Source organism: Marmota marmota, unplaced genomic scaffold (assembly GCF_001458135.2).
Source record: "Marmota marmota marmota unplaced genomic scaffold, marMar, whole genome shotgun sequence".
NCBI lineage: Eukaryota > Metazoa > Chordata > Mammalia > Rodentia > Sciuridae > Marmota > Marmota marmota.
This window is the reverse complement of record NW_026000242.1, coordinates 8,178,345-8,188,242: the sequence shown is the minus strand read 5'-3', so window position 1 is coordinate 8,188,242 and position 9,898 is coordinate 8,178,345. Positions and strand designations below refer to the sequence as shown.

Sequence of the window (9,898 nt, the reverse complement as noted above, 5' to 3'; positions counted from 1 at the left end):
AAAAAAAAAAAAAAAAAAAAAAAAAAAAAGAAGAAGAAGAAGAAGAAGAAGAAGAAAGAAAAAGAAAGACGTGGAAGCTTCAAGGAGCTCAGTATCCTACATGTATGATTTTGTTTTTGTTGCAAGACTCTCAATCCAATCCATTTTAATGCTGCTGTAGTAAAAATGTAGACTGGACACCATAGGAATACATGGGAGAAATGACTAAGGACCTTTGCCCAAGAAAGAAGGTGGAGGGCTTTCCTGAAGATGCAGTGCTTAAGCTGAGCTTTGAGAGTTTTGTCTGATAAAGGAATGAACTAACCCATCACCACAACAAAGAACAGCTATGATTTGTTAAGGATTCTAGTATAATAGCCACAATACCTAACCTTATGGAGCAATTACCTTATACCAAATACTTTGCATAATTTATCTCATTTGATTCTACAGTAACCTTCCAAGAGAATATATTTTTGGGGGTATTGAACTCAGGTTCACTCAATCTCTAAGCCATATCCCAAGCTCTATTTTGTATTTTATTTAGAGACAGGATCTCATCAAGTTGCTTAGTGCCTCGCTTTTGCTGAGATTGGCTTTGAACCAGTGATCCTCTTGTCTCAGCCTCCCAAGCTGCTGGGATTACAGGCATGTGCCACTGTGCCTGGCTGTAAGAGGGATATTTTTGATACCTCGATTTTATTATTAAGGAGATAAAGATTTTGAGGGTGTTTATAAAGATACATACTATGCTAGAGTCACATTATTATTAAATGATAGGTAATCAAAATTTGAACCCAGACTTTTGAAGCCAGAACATGAGTTCTTTTTCTTCCACTCTCCTACTTCCCAAAGCACTAGACAAATGTCAACTCATGAAATCCTCACAGTGGTCCAGAAAAATAGGTACACTTGTCCTCATTTTCAGGAGAGAAGATTGGTGGTGCCCTATGGTGATCTATGGTGTGCAGAGGGATATAGGAAGCAGAGCTTGTTTGGAAACTTTCAGAAGGAACTCTCGTGGATTCCTGCAGATCCTCATTCTACCTTCCCAGCTCTTCAGAATAACTGCTCCAGGTCTCAAGTTCTCTGTGGTTAAGATGTAGAGTTTGGGGTGAGAAGTGGAAGGTAATGAGGTTGGTGGTAAGTAAATGTCCACGTCCTAATCCCCAGCACCTGTGACAATGTTGGGATACAAGGCAAAGGGGTTGCTGATGGAATTGAGGTGACTCATCAGTTGACCTGAGATGGGAGATTATTTTGGTTTGTCTGGGTGGACCCAGTGAAATCGCAGGGTTTGGGGCTGGGACTGTGGCTCAGTGGTAGTGCACTTGCAGGGCATGTGTGAGGCACAGGGTTTGATTCTTAGCACCACATATTAATAAATAAAATAAAGGTCTATCAACAACTAAAATATATATTAAAAAAAAAAAAGAAATCGCAGGGTCCTATAAATGTAAGAGGGAGGCAGAAGAGTGAGAACCACAGAAGACCGTGTGAGAGGGACTCACCCTGATATTGCTGGCTTTGAGGACTGACAAAGCTGAAGACAGCAAGTGGCCTCCAGATGCCGGAGAAGACAAGAAAGAGGATGCTTCTTAGAGCCACCAGCAAGGAATACAGCCAATGTCACTGTTTCAGTCCAGTGAAACTAACGTCAGACTCCAGAACTATAAGAAAATATATTTGTGTTATTTTAAGCCAGGAAGTTTGTAGCAATGAGTTCTAGCAGCGAGAGTTGGAAAATAGGAAGAGTCAGCTTGCAAAAGATCTTGTGGACTGGACTAAAGAGTTCAGTCTTTAATTGATCAATCTTAAAAACCTAAGGACAGAGACCTCAACTATAAGGAGTCTGACCCAGATCAGCTTAGCCTTAGGAGATGAGGCTGAGTCTCCAAAGGAGTCAGGCTTAGCTAATTGTTCTAGGTCACCCAGGTCCCCGTGTTCTTTGGAGAATTAGGCAGTAGAAGATCACTGTGACTTGATCTTAAGAACATCCACAGGAAGTGAGAGGCTGGAAAGCCAGTGCTGTGGTAGGCTGCATCAGCTGATCCTTAAAGGCACATTCTGGGGCATGGGTTGCTTTTACAAGGGTTTATTCATTCAACAATTATTAACTGTTGGCCTACTATAGATTAGATTTTTTTTCATATTTTTAATCGGTGCATTATAGTTGTACAAAACGGTGGGACTTGTTACATGTTCATATGTACATGCAATGTAACAACATAATTTGGCCAACATCTTTCCCCAGGATTTCCCCTTTTCCTCCCTTCCCCCTCCTCCTGGGTTTCCTTTCCTCTACTGCTTCTTTCTTTTCCTTCCCCTCTTTAGCTCCCACATATGAGAGAAAACAATCTTGACTTTCTGAGTTTGGCTTATTTTGCTTAACCTACTGTAAGTTTCATCCATTTTTCTGCAAATGACATAATTTTATTCTTTATGGCTGAATAAAACTCCATTGTGTTTATATACCACATTGTCTTAATGCATTCATCCATTGGTGGACATTTAGACTGGCTCCATAGTTCGGCTCCAGTGATTGTGCTGCTATAAACATGGGTAGATACTAGATACTATGGCAGGTATGATGGTGAACAAATATGTTTTCTACTATATCTACCATGGAGCTTATAGTTTCATGACAGTAAGATATCATATAAGAAGTCACAAAATAGGTGTGTAGTTACAAATTGCAGTTTAGTCTTATAAAGCAAAAGGGTAGGGTGTGCTGAGATAGTATACAAGGAAGATGTCATTTACATTGGGGATTTTATGAAGGTCTCTCTTGGGAGATGACATTTGAAATGAGACCCATGCATGAGATCGACTTTGTTGGGAGATAGTTTTAAAAAAGAGCAATTTCAAGGGATGGGAGCAGCATGTTTGAAGGTTTGTGTCTGGTAGGAGTATGTGGTAATCAGGGAACTCAGAGAAAGTCTGTGATCCTGGAGAGTGGTGCTTGATGGAGAGATGGTACAGGATGTCGCTGGAGAGCCATTAGAGTGTGGGACTCTGTGGGCCCCTTTAAGGATCTTGGACCTAATCCTGAGCAATATGGACAATCACTGAGGGAGAACAAAGTGACATGACCTGGTATGGACTTTATGAAGATCAGTCTGGCTATAGTGTGGAGAATGTTCTAGAAGGGCATGGACAGCAAGTAAAGAGAACAAGGAGGAGGCCATGCAGTGGTCAAGACAAGAGATAATGGTGACTTAGATAAGAGTGATAGTGCTATCATAACTGGGTAGATTTAACATTATTTTGAAGATAGACTCCTCCAGAGTTGGGAATAAGTTTAATAAGGGAAGTTAGGAGAAGGATCAGAAATAACCCCCAGACTGCTGGCAGAATGACTAAACGGATGGAGGTGTCATTTATTGATATGAAACAGGTTGGGGGAGGAGAGATTTTGATGGGGGAGAACTCCAAGGGTTTGTTTTGAATATATTAAGGGACCTTTTAAGATACGATTTTAAAGAAGGTAAGCCATTAGACAGGCAAGATTGGCACTCTGGGGGCTGGGGTTGTGCCTCAGCTGTAGAGCATTCGCCTAGCATGTTTGAAACCTTGGGTTTAATCCTAAGCACCATATAAAAATAAATTAAAAAAAATAAAGGTATTTTGTCCAACTACAATTAAAAAATAAATATTTACAAAAGAAAGATTGATACTCTGAAATAAGGCTGAGTTCTGGGCATATATATAAATTTGAGAAATTTTAGTATAGATACTAAAAAAAATAGGGAAAAAAGATGAGGGCCCAAGACCAAATCTGGAGGAACTCTAGCATTTGTATTTTAGTATTGTATATACAATACCTCAGCAAGTATTCCATTTACTCCCCAATATTTTCATTTCCCATTGTAGTTAGGTGGGGCCTTGTGATTACCTCTAATTAAAGAAGTATGATGGAAATGACAGTTAAAAATTCTATATATGATTTTCAGTCTCTCTTTCTCTCTCTCTCTCTCTCTCTCTCTCTCTCTCCAGGTACAAGTTGTTGGAGCTTATGTTACCTGAGTCCCTGAATGACCATGTGGAGCAGATTGCCTGCACGTACATCCTGGCCTTGTTGTGTTAGGTGGGAACAACCTCATCTGAGATTTAGGTTGTTTGCTATTGCAACCTAATCTATTCTATTCTTATTAATTCAGATAAAGAAACTGCATAACATAGTTTTGAACAGTATAGACACAGGATCCAAGCTGTCTGTTCCGCTCTTGTCTTTTGCAGTTACTAGCTAAGACAGTCAGAAAAAATTTCTCTGTGTTTCTTAGTTCTCTCATCTAGCAAAATGGAGAAAATAATAAGTCTATGTTATGGGTTTGTTTTGAGGACTAAAGTAATTAAAAAACAGAAAGCTCAGAATTGCATAAATAGTAAGTTTTGTTTAAGAAAGAAGAGGCTGCGCAAAGCCAGCAAGAGGTTAGGAGAAAAACAGGAGAAAGTGAGCTCACAGGAACAGAAAGAGTGTTTCAAGAGGAGGGAAGCATTCGCTTGGCAAATGCTGTTGCAGAGTCAAGTAGATGGAGACACCAGAGCGCCTGTGAGACTTTGTAATCTGTGGGTCACTGATGCTCTGCGCAAAAGCAGTGTCAGTGGTGTGTGGGCGTGTGTGCAAAGGAGCAGCTGTGGAAGACACAGTGATGTGGGTTAAAATGGAGAAAGCATCTGTTTCCATGCCCTTGGGGCAGCTTGGCTGGGAATGGAGAATACAGAGATGAGGTGATTATTAGAAGTGGATATAAGACAGGAAGGTTTTATTTGATTTTATTTAATTTTTTGGGGGGGAGGATTGAACCTAGGAGCACTTTATCACTGAGCCACATCTGCAGCCCTTTATTTTATTTGAAGACAGGGTCTTGAGAAGTTGCCGAGTCTGACCTCAAACTTTAGATCCTCCTGCCTCAGCGTCCTGAGTTGCTGGGATTATGGGGCTGTACCACTGGGATCCCACCAACACTTTGATTTTGAGATGGGAGATTCTATGGCATATTTAAAGAGTGAAGGGAAAGTTCAGTCAGGGAGGGGAAGTTGAAAATAAGAAGACATTAATCATTGTCACATGTCCTGGTAGTGCTTTGAGCAAGTGAGATCTGGAACACAGGTAGTGGGACTGGCCTCCACCTCCATTGGACTGGGAACGAGGGAGGGGTGGAGGGAGGATAGGGCAGGTGCAGAGAAGGTGATGAATTTGGGGGCAGGAAAAGGAGGAAGTACTCTTTGATAAACAGTGGGACTGACGTGGCTAAGTGGGAGGTGGGAGGCTCTGAGTGAGGGGAAGTGGAAAGCTGTCCCCAGGAGGGAGGCTGAACAAAGGCCCCACTGCCCACGTGGGCTTCCATTTGGAGGTGCCTGCCACAGCTCTGGATCTGAAGCTTATCCATAAGCTCAAAGCCAGAATCCTCTCTTCTCTCCATGAAGATGTAGGACATAGTTCTCTGCTAGAACAGGGTCCAGCTAGGGCTTACTAGTGGTGTTTGGTCCTCAGTTGGTATTTTCAAACTGGTTTCCCACCTCTCCTCCACATGAGCATTCCTTTAGAAACTGTTCTATTCCAACTGTTCTCTCTCTTGAGATTTTATTGGGTCCTTTTGAACAGATCCCCTGCCTCATGGGACTTTACCCATCTGGAATGTTTTCTGCACCATCTCCTCTCAACTAAATCCAAATCACCTTTCTAGGCTATGCTCAGGCTTTGGTGCAGGGTCTCCATCCTGTCATCCCACAGTGACCTCTCCTGCGGTGTTCCCACATCACTTGGTGTCTACCTCCTCCTACTGAGGATAAGAGGCTCATGGCCATTACCCCCAGGGCTGCTCTGTGTGCTCCTTGTGAGCATCTTTCTCACCATTGTACGGTTCACATCTGAGTACCTACCAGTGCACCATGCATGGCCCACGAAGGAAGATAGACATTTCTTCAGTGTGGTCAAAGATGGTGACTTAGACATCTTTAAGTCTCCTGTGATGCCTCACTTGTAACAGGTGCTCACTAAATATTGGTTGATAGATTTGCTAGAGTGAGGAAGAGGGAAGAAGTTTAAAAGATTGGATGCCAAGGCTCCAGTTGGATTCATTTTTCTAACCGGCAGCATATTCCTTAAGCCCCTAAGCCTAGATTGCAACATCTTCAAATCCGTGAGACAAAGAACTCCATTCACAACCCACCCTGCCCCCACTCCCCGGAGTGAGCCAGAGAAGGACTCTTGTCTATAGGATCCATGGTGACCTTTGGATATTGGGGAATATTGCCAGCGCTAATAAAGTCCTTGTATGTCGGTAGTGCTTGCTAATTCCCAGGAAAGAATGTTGACAGTGCTGGGCTTGGGCAGGCAGTCCCAGGCAGAAGATGAAACATGTTTGTGCAGAAGGAGGGGAAAAGATGTGGGTCCCCTGGGCTGTCAGCCAGAATCTACACCTCTCTGCTGGTTTCCCCTCCTGGACACTCCCAGGAGGCATGTGCTGTGTGGGCAGGCACTTTAAAACAGCAGTGTGTGCTCGCTTTGTTTGGCTTTGAATGCAATGCCCTGCAGGTATGTAGTAGGTGTGCCCACCTGGGGCTTTGGGGGGAACCTGGAATCATGCTCAGGTGTTTGAATGGAGGCAATTGTGCGGGAGGGAGCTGTTAAGCTCTTCCACACCTCAGCCCTCACCTTCGGGACCTTGGGGTCACCCAGTGCATGTGGGCGGTTAGGCGATAAGCTAATAATGCTGGGAACAAAACCAAGCCAGACAGGATCTGAAGATCAGTGAAGAGACCTGCCATCCTCCACTCTATCCTTTGCTCCTGTTTCTATTCCTGCTTTTCCCTCCCTGTCCCCTTCCTTCATTATCCAGAGCCCTTGTTCTTCAGAAGTGGAATCCTATGCAAAGGAAAGTGGGCATTGTTCTAACAAGAGAAGAAGTCCTCATTGGCCAGGAGAAAGAAGAAAGCACAGTAGGTGCTCGATGACTGCAGATGGACTGTGGAAGGAAAGAAGGGCTGGTGCCAACGAAGCCGTGCCCATTGGTTCCTTGAACATGGGCTACTCTCTGGAAGGGGTGCCTTTAAAAAGGAGCAAAAGGAATTGTTGAGGGGACTCACAAAGCCATGCTGTCAGTTCTTTCAAAGAAAGAATTTCATCCTCCGAGAGCCCACTTAGAGTGAGAAGGGTCATCTTGGACTCTGTCGGTCCCTGGCCCATTCCCTCACCGATGGCTTCATAGCCTGCCTCCCCACGTGGTTCCCTCTGCGCCCTGCATGCTCTCCGTGCCCCCTGTGCCCCAGTAGGTCAGCGAGCTGTCTCTTCCATTTTTGTCTGTTTCAGCTAACAGGTCTCCGACAGGCAGGCAGTTGTGGCTCAGCAGGGTCTTTCCCTTCCCAGGAAGATGGCCATGTCCACAGAGAGGCTGCGTCTATCCTCCCTGGAGGGTCCTGAGTGTATGAATCAGAGCCTGGGTCTGGAGACCATGTGGTCACACCCCAGGGTGCAGCTGACATGGAGCCTGCTCTGATTTAGGAGAGGAAGAAAGTGCTCTCAAAATCACAGATGGAAATTGCTTACGTCTCTGTCCTCCTTGATCCCTCACTTACTGGAAAGGAACAGAGAATTCTGAACATATCCTTTCTAAGAAGACGCTCCTGGCAAACTCTCTTCCAGAGTCTGAGAATTAGAGTCCATCTGAAGCTTGCAATTCAGTTGCTCCAACAGCAAGGGAACTTCCGGTGGGCTGGGGAGTTCACCCAGGGTTTATAGTCCATGCTTTCCTCTGGTTTTTCATCCTTGCCAATCTGGGAGCCTGAAATATGTTTCAATAATGGGGATCCTTTGTGTTCCGACTGTAGAGGTGATTTGTGGGTATCCTGACTTCACCTCTTCATTGGCAACCCCCAAAATGAAGCTGATGGCAGAGGAGAGGAAATGAGGGAGGAGGAGAGGAGTCGAGATGGGTGTGTTCAAGGGAGGCTGAGAGTCCCTGTTTTCTCCATTCCTCCCACAAATGACCTCATTCATTATGGAAAATGTTTAACTGATATTGAGTCATAACATGTGAGAGGGAGAAGGAGCTCAATCGATACCTCTCTGGAGCACCTGGAGGCTGTGGATTGCAGGGGGTAGGTAGATGGGGAGGGAGCTGAGGGGGAGGAGAGGAGATGAGTTAGAAGATGATCTGGCCTGAGAAGTGGCTCTGGAGCATCTGTGCTTTTGTTAGCCATGGAATATGCACATCTAATCTCAATTAACTTCTGCCACCATCTCCGATTCAGCTTCTCTGTTCATGCCAGTGACGAGACCTTAGCTGCAGGAGACAGGGGTGGGGGAGACCTCACATTACCTAGGTGAAAGAAGCAGATGGGCTCACCTTGCCAGGGCACTGGTGGTGGAGAAGAGGTCGAGGCAGCAGCTGGGTTATTTCCCCAAGCTCTTGCCCCGCCAGCAGCTTTGTGAGTCCAAGCTTATGGGAGGAATGAAGTGGAGCCTCCTAACAAGTGCGGTTTATGCACAAGAAGAGTATTATAGGAATGAGCCTCCAGGTTTTCCCTGTGAAGCCCAATGGATGAGCTTGCCTGGGGCCCAAGAGCTACTTTTATGGGCTTTGGTTTCCTCTGCTGAACAAAGAATTTGATCAAGGACTTTACAATTGCATCATCCACATTTGGTAGCTCTGAGTGACACGTGGCTATTTGAATCTGAATTAATTAAAATTAAATTTATTAAAAGATTCTGCCACTCACACTACCACATTTCAAATGCTCAACAGCCACATGTGGCTAGTGGCTACTAGGTCAGGCAGACTGAATAGAAAATAAAAAAAATATCATCCTAAAATTTTGTTGGACAGTGTTCATATGTAAAATTCTTACAGTGCTGCCACTGTGTTATTCTATCATTATCCATTATTAAGAGTCCTGCAGGATTAGTTCCTTTGGCTTTGTGAGCTTCCTCTTCCCACCAGCTCCTCTCAGCTGCCACCACATACGCAGCACACAATACGCACACAGACAGGACACACGTGAGCACACGCACACTGCTGTCTTCCAATAGGGCAGTGTTGAGAAATCTGGTTGCCTGGCTTAGGAACAACTGAGAAGAGATATCTGCACTCTTGTTTTTATTGCAGTATTTTCACAACAGCCAAGTTATAAAAACAACTTCCATGTCCATTGGCAGATGAAGCAAAAGAGAAAATGGTGGTGTATATACTCAAGGGAAAACTATTCATCCTTAAAAAAGAAGGAAACTTGGCCACTTGCAACAATGTGAATGAACCCGGAGGACATTATGCTAAGGTGAAATAAAGCAGACACAGACAAATATTGCATGATCTCACTTGTATGTGGAACCTAAAATAGTCAAATGCACTGAAACAATACGGTTACCAGGGACAGGGGAGAGGGAAAAGACGTGTTTGTCCACGAGTACAAACTTTCGGTTGTAAGTTCTGAAGAGCTAACATACGGCCTGATGATTTTAGTTAAAGTAGTATAGACTTGAAATATACTTTGATAAAAGATGGATATCAAAATGTCACAGTGCACACCTTAAAAGCACACATTTTTATTTGGTAAATCTCAAAAAAAACTGTCAGCTACAATGGCCCATGCCTGCAATCCCCAGAGCCTCAGGAGGTTGAGACAGGAGGATTGCCAATTTAAGGCCAGCCTCAGCAACTTAGCGAGACGACACTGCCTCAAAATAAAATTTATAAAATGGCTGAGGATAGAGCTCTGCCCCTGGGTTAAATCTACAGTGACACGCACACACAGCACCAGGGGGAGAAAAGAATAACTCTTGCGTGGGTGCAGCTACTGACTTCTTAATGTTAGACTTTGCGCTTCCTATACTTCACCCTTACAGATGTTTTCTGAGTGCCTACTATGTGTCAGGCATCATTCCCAGTGGACTGGGGTGTGGAGTTTGGGGGAGATC

General features: G+C 44.2%; 1 long non-coding RNA gene across 1 annotated transcript in view; it reads left to right on the top strand.

Moving 5' to 3' along the window:
- The window catches only part of LOC125613937, a 27,147-nt gene extending 18,505 nt beyond the window's left edge, over positions 1-8,642 (top strand). The window contains exons 2-3 of the long non-coding RNA XR_007344532.1: positions 908-1,122; positions 3,976-8,642. This is a non-coding gene — a long non-coding RNA (uncharacterized LOC125613937). The remainder of the gene's footprint in view (positions 1-907; positions 1,123-3,975) is intronic.
- Positions 8,643-9,898: the final 1,256 nt, after the last annotated feature.